The following is a 16,451-nucleotide window of genomic DNA, read 5'->3' on the forward strand; positions in this document are numbered from 1 at the left end:
CTTCCACACCCTTCCCTCCTTCCCTCCCTTCCTTTTCTTCCTTCTCTCCCTCCCTTACTTCTTTCTCCCTTCTTCCCTCCCTCTCCCTCTGTCTCCCTCTCCATTACCCTTTCCTTCTCCTTCTTCCTCTCCATCTCTGTCTCCGTGTCTCTCTGTCTCTCTCTGTCTCTCTCTCTGTCTCTGCCTCTCTGTCTCTGTCTCTCTGTCTCTGTCTCTCTGTTTCTCTGTCTCTGTCCCCCTTCACAGCCAGTTCCCCTACCACATTTTAGTGCTTTGCATTGGCTAGATATCCCAAGTTATACACATATAAGGATAATAAGTACCCAGCATTTCCTTCCTTCATCCATTTCTAGAAGGCTTGGTCCCTGAGAAAGAAGGCTTACCTATCCAACCTCAGGCACTGAAGTCTCTCTGCCCAAATCTAATCTTCCTAAGGGTTCCCCCAGGTCACACTTTGAGGGGGTGGCTTAAGGAATATTATCACACTGGAGTATAACAGATGCTTCTGGGGGAGAATCCCATGTCACAAGGGGGATAGGATCCACCCCAATGGCAGGGCTCCAGTTAGCACCAGCAAGAGGAACTGATAAGGGACCTGATACAAACTGGCCAGGCAGGTTCTACCACTAGGCTAAGCAGCACAGAATAAACAGTGCTGGGGCACAGGAGACCTGAGAATTGTATTCCTCTCTTTCCAATGGAATGGCAGATTTCTTTGGAAAACTGGGGAGGTAAGAAGCAGAGGGAGAAGTACTGTGTCAACACAAAAATTCTCTTTGGGTTGATGGTCACAACAATGTCAGGCTTTATTTAGGTCAAGGGTTGGAAGCCCTCTAGTTGTTTTTTCCTTTTGTTTCTTTCTCATAAAAAAAAATTCTTTCCATATTCACCATGGCTCCTAGCAATTAAAAAAAAATAATCGACTGAAGTGCTCACATCAGCATCTCCAAGTTAGGCATATTGTGGTAGCACCCAGGTTCCCAGCATGCACTAGTAACCTGGGCCACCTTTGCCAATAGCCACATTTGTGGTCTGGACCTAAGCCAGGGAGAGGATATGCTGTCTGATTACTGACTCTTGGGACCATTATCTCTTCCAGAAAGCAGGGGGAGGGAGCCCTGCTCAGTCTAATCAGGTTTTATAAGACTTGTGGGTGCTGGACAAGAAACATTAGCATTTTAACCCAAAGATCAGGGCTAAGTGATGGCCAAGGCAAGGTTGGATTAGACTAGGACAGGGAATGGAGTGTGGGATAGAGGGGGAAAAAAGTATTGTCAAAGGCTAAGTAGGAAGAAAATAAAAGGTAGATAATGATAAAAATAATTAACATTTATAGAATGCTTTAAAGTTTTCAGTGTGCTTTACATATACACCTCATTAGATCCTCAAAACCCTGTTAAGCTGGTGCTATTATTTTCCCCATTTTACAGATCTATTATTTGCCAGGTACAGTGTTAAATGCTAGGAAACAAAAAGAGACAAAAGGCAGTTCCTGCCCTCCAGGAGCTTACACTTTAATGAGCAAATTGAGTTGAGGAGGGTTTAAGTAGCTTGCTTAGGGTCACACAGTTAATACATGTCTGAGGCAGGCCTGGAATCCAAGTCTTTCTGAATCCAAGGCTGGTGCCCTGGCCACACTGTAAGAGCCCGGTGGTAAAAGAATGAAATAAGGTAGGCAGAAACGAAGGAATAAAGGAAAAGGAGAAAAAGTTAGAAAGTATAGTGTCATCAATCTTAGGGGCTCTTTGGTAGCAACCATGCCACAGTTTTTTCCTTTATTCTAAATCAACAAATAAACAGATTCACCCATTTATTAAGCACCTGGTATGTGTCAGGAAATGTGTTAGTCTAACTAGGGATATAAAGAAAAGAGTGAGAGAATTCCCTGCCCTCAGGGAGCAGACAGAGATAGACAGACCAAGAGGGAGGGAGAGAGGAAGGAAGGAAGGAAGGAAGGAAGGAAGGAAGGAAGGAAGGAAGGAAGGAAGGAAGGAAGGGAGAGAAAGAAGGAAGGAATGAAGGAAAAAGAAAGAAGAGAAGGGAGGAAAAAAGGGATGGGGAGAGAGGAAAGAAGGAAGAAAAGAAAGGAAAGTGTGGGACTAACTCATGAATAAAGTAAAATATTCCAGAGGAAATTCAATCTGAAAAGTTTTCTTCTTGAACTCCAAAAAGATGTAGAAATGTGCAGAAGACACTTTGTATCTAAAGAAGGGAGAGAAATAGAATAACTTTACATATCCAGAGATACTGGAAACTGGTAAAGCTATCTTACAGCCTTTGCTCTCTATCTCTCAGTGTAGGACATTACGTAGAGACTAGTGTTAGGAGCAAATAGATCAGAGGGATACAGGGAGGATCTCATGGTAAGATATGACTGTAGGAACAAGAAGTCATTGATTTAGATCCTGGTAACCAGCCACCCAGAACTATCNAGGAAAAAAGAAAGAAGGAAGGAAGGAAGGAAGGAAGGAAGGAAGGAAGGAAGGAAGGAAGGAAGGAAAAAAGAAGGAAGGAAGGAAAGAAGGAATGATGGTAGGAAGAAAACAACATGAAAAGGGCCATTTCTTATTCATCACCTCTTTTGGACACATTTCAACCTTAAGCAGTAATTCATACTCCAAGTTCCTGAGACAAATTTTGGCTTGAAACACACCAGAAATCAGACGAGAAAGTTCCAGGCAGAACCTTCAGCAAAAATATGTTTAATCTCATACAATAACCTGTTTGGAGGTGACTTCTTGCCAGTAGAGAGATCTGTGTAAAATTTCCTAAGATATAGTGCAATGAGTATTCTTCCAAATTGTCACAATTTCTCCTGTTAAATTTTCTGTATTCAATAGATGTAGTTTCTCAAGACAATGTCATTGCTGCATAAAACGATAATAATGTGTGTGTTTAATTAATAAAAGTAGAGATCACCAAAAAGGAAATTTGTGATGGGTAAAGGAAAGACTTTGATTTTAATAATACCTACATAGGTACTAGATGGGCCTTTTTGAATTACAAAAATGTGATCAAACCACTTAAAAACCAGCTAGTATTTCTTGTTCAGTTAAAAACCTATCTAGAATAGCATGCAAATGGATTGGCATGGACTTTCTAGGTCAAACAAGAAAATTTATCACATTGTACTTTCTATGTCATTTTGCTGTTCTTTAAAGGTACTGCCAGGAATGCAGGGATATTTTCATGGTCACTGAAAGGCACTTTTATTTTGTCCTCTTTTGGATAATGGCATTATGATTAACTTGCATTTTTAAGTGCTCATTTACCAAATTTGTGTGTAACACTGCATGTCTCTCTAAGCAACCTTCAATGGCTGCTTGACTTAGAGGGGTACAATGGCATAAACAAAATGACTTTGCACTAGGAAAAAGGAGACTTGGGCTCTATTCCAAGCTTCATTATTAACTAGCAAACTGATCTTGGGCAACTCATTTTAAACCTGATATGTCTCATTTTCCTCAACTGTAAAATGAAAGAGTTGGACTCAATTTCTGGGTTGTTTCTAAAACAAAAATTTTATTTTTGCTACCTATAATATCAACTTTATTTATATGTACACATAAGCCAGTGCTTTTAAGTTTAGAAATTCCTCATAACACCCCTGTGAGAGAATTATTTTTATTTTTTAATTTTTTTATTCCAAATTTTCCAAAACCAAATAAAATAAGCATTTTAGCATACAAAGAAAAAGAAGAGTATATATGAGTGAAATCATAAATCTCTTATAATTTAAGCTTACTTTTTTCATACCTATATAATAAATGCTATCACAAGTTTTGCCTCTATTTTTCCTCCATGTTTCACAGAAGGTGTAATCCATGAGACTGAAATGTTCATACAAATTGTCTTTCATGTTTTCACCTTTTACTATGGGCATTCCTTCAATTTCTAATTCTTTGCCAACAGAAAGGAGGCTGCTATAAATATTTTGGAACATATGCTTTCATTCCTTTTTTTTCCTGAACTCCTTGGGAAACAGACACAGAAATAATGAGTCTGAGAGTATATACAATAATATAACTTTCTGACTGGAATTACAAATTGCTCTCCAAAATGGCTGGATAAGTTCACAATTCCACCAACAATGTATTAGTGACCCCATTTTTTCTGTGTGAGGTAATTCTTGCAAGTATAATTTTCCCTATTTAAAAAGATCCTCATTTATTTCAAGGGAAATATTTTTCCTCTATCACATTCCCTAAAAGATAACACATTATCCACAACTCCTCTCATTGAAATATTTGCTCTAAACAAAAAGTCCAATTCATTTTTCCACAAATATATCAGGCAAATTCAAATCTCAAAATTTTCCCTATGTTTAGAATGCCTTTTCCACTTTCAAATTGTATAGGTCTCCTCCTTCTTTAAGGCCAAGATCAAATGTTATCTACTCCATGAAACTTTCCAAAATGCCCCTATCCCTCAGTGAAAATCCTCTTTTCTGAGGTTCTATAGAACTATATAGTATATAACTTTAAATTTTATTATTGGTAGACAGGGCAAAGATTATGAAGTAAAGGCATAGACTCACCTGAGCTCTCCCAACTTTTCCTCCAAATGACTTTACAATAATGTTTTAAATAAATTCTAAAACATCAGAACCAACAGAAAGGTATGGGTGAAATAATTTTCCTTCCTAAGTCAACTTAGGTGGTCGATAGGAGTTATCTTTATCAGCAAGATAGTCAGATCTAGAGCCCAGCACAGACACCACAGAACATGCTATGCTAAGGTACTAGCATCATGCCTTAGAGACAGTTAACACTGGCAACTCCAGGAGTAATCAAACCCCAGGCAGTAAGGGACAGTCAGAGAAATGGTCAGAAGGATATTATAGGGGATCTTTTGCTTACACTGGGTACAGGACTCTGTCCCATCATCCATATATATTTCTAGTGCAGTTCTAGATTGTAGTCCTATAGCAAAGATGACCACTAGCTCAGTTGCCTTGTAGCCTTAGGGTACAGGGTTGTAGTGATCCTATTTTCAGTTCCATTGTGAAGAAAAGTGCTTGTGTTTACTCACAAGCTAGAACACAGATCAGGAGAGCAGTGAACTTACCTACCTTTAGATTACATTACTTTTGAAGAAACAAAAACTTACAGATGCCTGGAGCTAGCCCTGAACACAGCACCAAGGAAGACTGCATCTTGGGACAGTTTCATCTAATCCATCTATCCCAGGATCAGAGCACAACTTTAACATTAAGTTAGAGGTCAAGAAATGTCAAGAAATTGGGACATTAATGCATTCCTGGTGGAGTTGTGAACTGATCCAACCATTCTGGATGGCAATTAGGAACTATGCCCAAAAAGAGATAAAAGAATGCCTGCCCTTTGATCCAGCCATACCATTGCTGGGTTTGTACCCACAAAGAGATCATAGATAAAAAAGACTTGTACAAAAATATAGCTGCACTTTTTGTGGTGACAAAAAACTGGAAAATGAAGGGATGCCCTTCAAATGGGGAATGGCTGAACAAACTGTCGTATATGCTGGTGATGGAATACTATTGTGCTCAAAGGAATAATAAACTGGAGGAATCCCATGTGAACTGGAAGGACCTCCAGGAATTGATGCAGAGTAAAAGGAGGAGATCCAGAAGAACATTGTACACAGAGACTGATACACTGTGGTAAAATCTAATGCAATGGACTTCTGTACTAGCAGCAATGCAATGACCCAAGACAATTCTGAGGGATTTAGGGAAAAGAATGTTACCCGCATTCAGAGGAAGACCAACAGGAGAGGAAACACAGAAGAAAAACAACTGCTTGAACATTTAGATTGATGCAGACATGATTGGGGATGTAGACCAGAAACGACCACACCAATGCAACTATCAATAATATGTAATAAGCCTTGACTGATGACACATGTTAAAACCAGTGGAAATGCATGTTGGCTATTGGGGAGGGAGTTTGAGGGGGTGAAGGGGAAAGTAAAAACATGAATCATGTAACCATGGAAAATTTTTCCAAAAATAAAAAAAATTCTATAAAAAATAAGCTAGAAAAATGAGCAAGCAACAAAGAACCTGATCACAGAAAAATTCAATGGTAATAGGGAAAAATCAAGACAAAAACTCAGAAAATAAAATAAAAATGGCTATATTTAAAGAATCTAAGAAAATGTTAATTGCCAACAGGCTGAAAAAGGATTGCTGGAAGAATTCAAAAATGATTTTTAAAAATAAATAAGAGAGGGGGCAGCTGGGTAGCTCAGTGGATTGAGAGCCAGGCCTAGAGACGGGAGGTCCTAGGTTCAAATCTGGCCTCAGACACTTCCCAGCTGTGTGACCCTGGGCAAGTCACTTGACCCCCATTGCCCACCCTTACCAATCTTCCACCTATAAGTCAATACACAGAAGTTAAGGGTTTAAAATAAAAAAATAAAAATAAATAAATAAATAAATAAGAGAGGTAGAGGGGAAAATGGGAAAACTGAGAATGATGCAAGAAAATTGTGATGAATGTCAATAGTTTGGCAAAAGTGGAAGAAAAAATAGAAAATGAGACCTTAAAAACACAAACAAAAATCTATCAAAGGAAAACATATTCAAAAAATATTTGGAGAAATGTGGAATATGCGTTGCAAAAATTCATTGAAGTGAAATGCCCTGTATGAAAACATAGAATTGGTCAAACTGAAAACAAGGTATAAAACAACTCCTTAAAAATTAAAAATGGGGAAGTAGAGGCTAATAACTCCATGAGACATCAAGAAACAATTAAATAAAAGAAGAAAGAAGGAAAAAAAAATCTCATCAGAATAACTGACCTGGAAAATAAATCCAAGAGAAATAATTTAGGAATTATTTGGACTACTTAAAAGACCTAATAAAAATGTATAAATATCATATTTCAAGAAATTATTTTAAAATGTCCTATCTTAGATCCAGAGGGTAAAACAGACACTGAGAGTATTCACTGACAACCTCTCAAGAGAGATTACAAAATGAAGAGTCTCAAATTATAGGCAAAATGCAGAGCTCGCTAATCAGTACCAGGTTTTAAATTGTATTATAAGAGAAAATTACCTGGTACTGACCACGAAATAGGAAAGTCGATCAGTGGAACATAATAGACATACAACAAATAGTGGTCAAAGATAATAGTAATCTTGTATTTGACAAAAGCATAGTTCCATGTTTGGGGGATAAGAAATCATTATTTAGTAAAAATTGCTGTGACAACTGGAACTTAGTTTGACAGAAACTAGAAATAGACCAATATTTTACACCACTCACTAAGAATATAAAAATGCATATTTGATCTAGACATAAAAGGAGATATTATAAGTAAATTAGAAAAACATGGTACATATTACCTATCAGATTTATGGATAAGAGAGGAATTTGTGAATCAAGAAGAGATAGAGAACATGGTAAAATCTAAAATTGATAATTTTGAGTATGTTAAAACATTTTTCTATGAATAAAACAAATATTGCCAAAATTAAAAAAATATTGTGAGATCTTTATGGTCTCTCAGATGGAGGGCTCATATTTAAAATACATAGAGAATTTCGTTAAATTTATAAGAATAAAAGCCATTGCCTAATAAATAAATGGTCAAATATATAAACATAATTATCAGATGAAAAAATCAGTCATATATATATGGATAAGAAAAAAATGCTCCAAATCACTACTGAGTAGAGAAATGCAAAATAAAACAATTCTGAGATACCATCTCACACCCATAAGACTGGCTAAAATAACAAAAGAGGAAAAATAACAAATGTTGGAAGGAATGAGGACAAAATGGGGGCACTAATATACTGTTGGTGGAGCTGTGAAACAATTATGTAAAACGATTTGAAATTTAACCCAGAGATTTATAAAACTTTGTATACCTTTTGGCGGAGTAATAACATTGCTTGGTCAGTTTCCCAAGGAGATTAGGGGGAACAAAAAGAAAACTCATACACTTCAACATATTTATACCAGTTCTCTTTGTGGTGGTAAAGAATTGGGAATTGAAGAGATGTCCATCAGTTGGAAAATGGGTAAACAAATTGTGGGTATATGATTGTAATAGAATACTACTATTACAAAGTACTAATCATCAAAATAAATTGATACAGGCTACCAAATGGAGTGGTGAACCAGTGGAATAGATTAGGTGTATAACATAGTACTAAATCATCATAGTAATCTATAGATTGAAAAATAGAAAGATCCAAATTTTGGGGACAAGACATCATTTTTTAATATTTTTTAGTTAATCTGGACAGCAATTTGGCAGCAAAAAAGAGCAACATTTCATACCGTACACCAAGATAAAATTAATATAACATAAAGGGTGATAGCATAAGCAAATTAGTGGAGCATGGAAAATCTTACCTGTCAGAACCATGGATAAAGGAAGCATTTGTGACAAAACAAGAGGTAGTGTTGCAGGAAAATGTTTTCAGAAAAACTCGAAAAGACATAACATGAACTGATTGATGAAAGTTGAAGTGAGCAGAACCAGAATACTGTAGATAGTAATAGAAGCAACTATGAATGACTTAAATATCTTAGCAACACAATGTTCAAAGACAGTTCCAAAGGATTTTTGATGAAAAATGCTATCCACCTCCAGAGAAAGAATTATTAAGGTCTGAATGCAGATCAAAACATATTTTTAAATTTAATTTATTTTTTAGGTCTGTCTTTTCTTCCTCAGCATGGGAAACATGGAAAAGTGCTTTGCATGACTGGACAGGTATATTATTTCAAATTGATTGTTTCCTCAAGGAGGGGGAAAGGGAGGGATGGTGGAAGAGGTCATGAACATCAAAATTTTAGAAAACAAATGTTAAAAATAGTTTTCAAGGGCAATTGGAAAAAAGCAAATAAAAATCCAGTTATGTCGTATATTCACAGATGTGTGTATAATGTCATATATACATATGTCTATCATATATGCATAGATACATGCATGTGTATATATGTGAATGTGTATGTACACATATAAATAATACATATGTCTACACACGTATTTTCCCTCCCTATATGACATGCCTCTTGCTGACAGAAACTGTCTCATTTGTACTTCGGTATATCTCTAGCCTAGTGGCCCACAGCCTTAAAATGTCAATATATATTTACTGCCACTGTTCTTGCTGTTGCTGCTACTGCCTTAAAGGCTACATGAAGTTGGAAGATATGGTCATTATGCTAAAAAATGTTATATTATAAAAAGGAACTTTGTATGAATTTGAGAGCACCCCGATTGCCAACATTTTGGTTCCATGTTCTTCATAAGAGATTGGTTCCATGTTCTTCATCTCTCCACTGAACTACTCTTTAGATTACCTTCATTCCTTAAGTATTCTTTTTAGAGCATGACTTTAACCATCATCTATATTTTAGAAATTAAATGATAATAAATACTAGCAATCTATTAAATTTCCATGTTACTTTAAAAAGATAAGATAGTTCTAATACTTGGGATATGAGTCAAAATAGTATTCATTCATTCTAGCTAATCTCTAGTTTAATAAACCTTTTAGAATAATTAATCTTTTGGGGCAAGGTTTATCACAAACAAAGCATTATGTGTTCTGAATTATCTGATTCAAACTGCTTAGCCTCTTTGAATATGACATTTTGGGGAGTGTAATGTGCATTTAAGAAATATTTTCTATGTGCCTACAACATTCAAAGCACTGTATATAACAAGAATATAGAGCAAACTCTCATAATCTCAAGACAAAAATGGACCTTAGAACCCATGTAGAAATTTATTCCTAAACAAAAATACTTTCTTCAGTAAAGTCAACAAGTGTTTATCCACTGCCTGAAGGCTTTCAGTGAAGAGCTTACTTCTTGGTACAGCCCATAACACTTCAAAAACCTCTTATAATAGTATTTAAGATTTGGAAAAAGCTTTAAACATTCTTTGTCTCTTTATACTTGCAACAACCCTGAGAGAAGCTACTGTTTTTCTCATTTTATAGCTGAGGAATCTGAGGGAAACAGATGTGATTTACCCAGTCACACTACTAATAAGCATCTGAGGCTGGATTTGTACTCTAGTACCTCTCCATTGTGCCACATTAGAACTCAAATAAGCAGTTTTTCATTATGTTAAACTGAAGTTTACCTCTTTACAATTTCAACCCATTGCTACTAGTTCTTCTGTTGGTATCACACAGAAAAAAATGATTGTGTTACCTTTGTTCTATAGGACAGATCTTCATATTGTTAAAGATTGTTATAATTCTCCAGCCCACTCAAGTCTTCTCTTCTCCAGGCTAAACAGTTTCAGTTGCTTCAGCTTTGACTTATTTAGAATGAATTCAAAGTTTATTGGTAGGTCTCATTTGGACACTCCAGACAAGCAATAAATCCACTAAATCCTCCACATATTTTTTCAGACAACCTACTATTTAGCTCTGTCTCCTCCTGTGACTCATCATTTACCTATGGACTTAAATATTCATATTACCTCCTTTAGTATATTATGCTAATATTGCTTTTCTCTATGTTTGTATAAAATATCAATACATAAAATCTATTTCAATTAACTCAATCAACAGGAAATCTAAATAACATGAGGTATCAATTAAGCGGAATTTTTAAAAAGTCTTTGAGTCTAAGAGAATCATAAGAAATCATAAGAAAGTAAGAACAGAGAAAAGAAAGGTAACTTCAAGGGAAAGTGACATTTCTCATTCAATAAACACTTAACTTCATCTTTTATGTTTTTTATCCAAAATTATACCATTAGAATTTAGCTTTAAAATGTCAAAAGTCCTCAAAAAGCTCAATATTTGAAGAAAATTTAGTTTTTCAACTTTGGTAAGAAATGCAAGAAAGCTAAAACTTTTTAGATAAAAATAGTATGTCACCATGTTTTCAGCAAAAAGGAATTTTTCTGGCCAATGCTAATTTGAACACAAAATTTTAGGTCATCTGATTTCCTAGGCATTGCTTTTAATTTGTTAATTGCCGTAGCATAATAATAGTTTTAATTATCTGAATCAAGGATTATCTTCAATTCTCTCTATAAAATATCCAATGACATTGTTCTTAAGGCACTTAAGATAATAGCTAGAGAAGTCTGGAAAAGGTCAACAGTGCTAAGAGATAAGACCTTTCATTCTCTGGAATAAAGGATATTTCCCTAAATAAGAAACTGTACATTCCTCTTACATGATATTTGATGTTATTCTGATAAAAGCATGGTGTTTAGAGGACCGTTTGTACTCTTAAGCCTATGTGATTCAATATTGAAGATTACTCAGTAGTCTTAGATTTGGAAAGATATTTACGTTCTATCAAGTTTATATTTGAGGAAACTGAGATCCAAAGAAGTTAAATGACTTGCTCAGATCACCCAGGTGATAAATGGGAGAGCTAAGATTTAAAGCCAGATACTATTATGCTAAATTCTGTGTTCTGTCCACTGAATTGACCTGCATTTCATAATGATTTCTGAGTCTATTTAAACTCTTCATAACCTGGATCGTTCCTTCATTTTCCAATCTTTTCATAACTTACAACCCATTCTGTACTCTGCCATCTAATGACACTGACTTCCTTGCTGTTCCTTGCACAAAACATTCCATTTCCCAACTTTTCCCTCTCTATCCTCTATGCCTAGAATTTTCTCCCTTGTCATCCCTATTTTGTGCCTTCTCTGAAAATGTAAAGGTCCCATTTAAATCCTAAATTTCACAAAAAGACTTCTCTAAACATCCTTAATGCTAGTGCTTTCTGTCTATGATTACCTCCCCTTCATCCTATTTATATTTTGTTTGTACATTGTTGTTTGCAACTTCTCTCACATTAGACTATGAGCTCCTTGAGAGCAAGTACTATTTTGTGTTTTTCTTAATATCCTCAGTGATTAACACAATAGCTCATGTAAGGCATTTTAAAGATACTTGTTGATTTTTCTTGCCTCTAATTGGAGTCTAATTATGATTTTAAAGTCCAAACTAAACGTCATGTCTGAAGTATTTATTTCATCTAATTACTAGACAAATAGCCAAGAAGGATGGAGATTTCCCAGAGGATAGAAGCTTCACACAGAGAAGAGACTTGAAGTTGGCTGGGATTGGATGAGGTTGAGAAAATACACACACACACACACACACACACACACACACACACACACACACACACACATATTCTTCCTCTTTCTCCTTTTCACGAATAGCTTAGTCTTGGTGGAAGCAAGAGAAATGCAGTATGAGAGCAGCTAGGGAATTAAGTAAGAGATATGGTCAATTTAGAGCAAAATGCAGAGACATGAGATGGAGAAACAAACTAAGGTGGTATTCTTCATTATTACTGTAAGACAGGATACCAATTAACTATGGAACCAAAGGGTTTTAGGCACATCTCACTCCATTCTAAGAAATTTTGAATGACAGAAAAATATGACATTTATGGCAAAAAATAAATATTATACCCTCTCTATTATTCATGAGCAGTATAAAATCATGTAAGTGGTACTGACGCAGAGTACAGATGTCCAAAGACATTAATCATTTAATCTCTTTGCTCCTCAGTTTCTTTATCTTTAACATTTCATTAAAAGTGCAATTTAGCAAACATTTAGTAAAAACCCATCTGAGCAAGAATCTAGCATAAGTTTTATGGAATACAATGACAAAAATTTAATTGTGCATCCCTTTCAAGACCTTGATATCTACTAAAAAAATATGTTATTTGCAGTCAAAAATGCAAGATAATTTGAGAAAGTAAATAATACAACTACTTAATCAAGAAAAACTTGTTCAGCAAAGGACACAAAGTCTCAGCCTTAGAGAACACTAGGTATCTTAAAAGCTGAAGTTAAAGAAACATATATAGATAGGCCTGTAGATTGTAGCCCCAGAGTACTCTGAACTGGTCAGACTGCATCTGGAATTGGGGCATAGCTACAGAGAGCTGGAGAAGTCTTCAAACATTTCTAGGTCAACACTGTCATTTTTAAAACTGAAAAAAAAAAAACAACTAAAAACCAAGAGCTTAAAGTATTTCTCAAATGTCACACAGGTAATGAGCAGAGACAGGATCCAAAGAGAAGTCTTCCAATTACAGAACTCTTTCCCCTTTTTCCATGTACATTTTAGGAAAAATTCTAGGTATAGATGAGGATGATCAGATGAAAAGGGTACAGGATACCAGACCACATAAGGACCAGTTGAAGGATGTTGGAATATTTAGCATGGAAAAAAGACATAGGGAGGAAATGGAAGTTTGTGAATATAAAATGTTTAGAGTTATTCTGTTTTGCCCAAAGTATAGGTTCATAAAGGGAATTCTCATGGATAAAAACATGAATTCAATGCAGAATTAAAGTATCATTATTATATCATAAATTTTATTTTAATCTAAGAAAGTTTCTCACAACAGCTAGATACTTTAGTTATCACATTAACATAATTATTGTGCCTTATTTTCCCAATTTGCAGAAGGATTAAGAGTTTCTTGAGCAAAAAGGTGATTTCTACTTATAGTGTTCCTCCTTAAACTTTCCCAAAGCATTTCTCCTTTGCTCTATTTTACTCTACCTAGCTTCAATTGTAACTTATAACATTTGAGTAAAGCTATATAGATTTCTTTGTCTGGCTGTCTGTCTATCTCTCTATCCATCTTCTCTATATATTATATATATATATATATGTATATATACATTCTTGATCTATAGCTAGATAGCTAGATATATTTTTCTTCTAGAGGTTCTTAATTTATAAGATTGCACAAGAAAGTCATTTTTTCCAAAGCACTGAAGTTTTAGGTCAATCAAAAGATGAAAGACATGTTCATAGTGAGCATAAATAGGATGAAACATATTACCAACAAAGAATTATTCAGATATAAATGATAATCATAGTTAAGCATATGTCTAGCAAAAGAGATTAAATGAAGATATCAAGGATAAGAAATAACAATTATGTTCTAATGACATCCATACAAGGCAAGAGAACAAGAATAAATCCTTCAGCATATGAGAAAGGCCACCTATGGAGGAATTTAGGTAGTATATGGATGTGGAGTAACAAGTGAAGAGGATGCCCCAATAGGTTGTGTACTCTTAGAGTAAGTGCCTATATATATATGTTATCCCAGATCTAATGAAAGTATGGAAATATATAGGTATTTTCACCCATAGAATTAAGGCTCCATAGGAGTAAAGACATTTTCATTTTTAAAAAATGTATCCTTAGTGCCTAATCTAACACAACATCATAGTGTTTAATATTTCCTGAATGTATTTAATTTTATAGCATAGATTATGATGCAGCTATATAATATATTACCAGAAACCATTTGGTATGTTGATTTTTGCTATTGTAAAAACCCAAATCTAAAATGTATGAAATTTGTTAGCAAAAAACCTTTGGTGAATTGTATCTTACCAATAATTATCCAAAAGGGGAAATTTCTTTTCTTATCTCTTCAATAATCCTGATAATATAGAGGAAAACATGAATCATCAGTAGTAAAATTTAATTGCCATGGGCATCAGATCACAAGATGGTTAAAAGAGTTCAAATTTGAAAAGTACTTCAATGTTTAGCAGCACATTCTGTCTTTCATAAAATTACTTTAGGAATTAAATATGTCTATTGTTTGATGCAGTAATTAAATAAGCTATTTGAGTCTAACTTAGGTTATTTACTGTTTGATCCAAGTCCTTGGATAGAAGATCAGATATGTGTATGGTTGATTCTATACCATTTATCTTCCTTTATATAATTTCCTATTCTAATGTCAGCTCTTTTTCACTAGATAACTTTCTCTGCAATACATATTAAATCAATAAATGATTATATGCATGGGCGGTATAAATGATGTACTCTACTTAATTCAAAATCTAATAATCCAAAGTGGTTTCTATGTAATTTTTTAAAAAAAGATGGATTTTGATTTAACATGCCATCCCAGTTAGTGTTCACTTAAAAAACAATGATTTTAGAAGTGTTTGTAAAGAGGACTGGTCATAATAAACATTGGAAAAGATTTTTTTTAAATGATCAAAACCTTCTCCCATTGAATTCATCATGTGGGGTTTTACCACACTCACTCAGTCCACATTAACCAAAAGAAACAGCAAAAATCAGGAGCTGAGCAAATGTTAATTTATTTATATTTATAATATAGGAACAAAGTGACTAAAAAGGTAATTTTTTCCCTCTGGTTTAACTGTTTAAACTAATTCGTCTATATGTATTAGATTTATTATAGGGGAAGGATGACAGAGTGGATAGAGCATGGCCTTCAATCCAGGAAGACCTAAATCTAAGATTCATTTGGAATATGTGACTGAGCAAATAACTTAACCTCCCAGTATACTAGGCATCATTTACTATAAGTTTCCAAAATACATGTAGAAGGAGGGATTCCCTCACCTCATGGTCCCCAATTGAAGTGAGGACCCAAGCCCATTAAGTACAAAATGAAAAGCCTGATATGATCAATGTATTTATTTTGAGATAGTGTGACATTGGATACTCATGGGCTTGGCTTCAGGAAAACCTGGTTTAAAGTTTTTCTCAAATACTTCATAACTTTGTCACTGGGTATTTTTAAGCTCTCAGACTTAGATTCTTTTGTAAAACCAAGACAATTGAATAATTCAAATCACAGTTTTGATATAAAAATCAAGAGACATAAAGTGTATTTAATCCTTAAAATTCTATGTTATAAATAATTAAAAGGTGAGTTGTTATTATGTTGATGATGATGGTATTTCAAAACTTCATGTGGATGATGACATAAGATAATTAGATCATGACTGATTTTTATGTGTCATAAAAACAATAGGCTCAGAGATTCATTATACAATTTTCATTCAGTATATCTATATGAGCTTATTCTAAACTCAAAGTATTCATAAATATGACTGATCTCATGAATGTACAAGGTGTTTGAGTAAGCAAAAGATAGGTAACATTTGAGACAGTTCAATAAATCTAAATGAGAAAAAGCTAAAATGCTGACAAAAATAATTTTTCCATTATCAACATGTGAAATAACTAGCTTTGACAAATCCATGAGTTTTGAGGATGAATACAAGGTCTTAGAAACATCTTGTCCATCTTCATTGTAACTCACTATTCTGAATCATTTTAATCATTGCTCAGATCTCTTTCTTAATCATAGCGAATAACATGGGAAATAGGTCTATTTAAAAGAATTAACACCAGAAAGAAACATTAGAAGTTATCTAATTCAACTCCCTCACTTAATTGTTAAGGAACTGAAACATCAAAATGATGTAACTTTTCCAAGGTCATGCAAGTAATTCATATGAAAGGTAGATTTGAACATAGGTGCTATAACTTCTAAACCAGTGTTTATGTTTTCTGGGTTTTTTTTATTTTTTTAAATTTTGCCCTGGATTATAGGGTTTTTCTTTTTTGGGATGGGAATTGGTTTCTTTCCCTTTCTCCCCACTACCACTCTTGAATTCAAACAAAAACTAGAAACAAAG

The sequence above is a fragment of the Gracilinanus agilis genome, chromosome 3 (genome assembly GCF_016433145.1).
Source record: "Gracilinanus agilis isolate LMUSP501 chromosome 3, AgileGrace, whole genome shotgun sequence".
Classification (NCBI taxonomy): Eukaryota; Metazoa; Chordata; class Mammalia; order Didelphimorphia; family Didelphidae; genus Gracilinanus; species Gracilinanus agilis.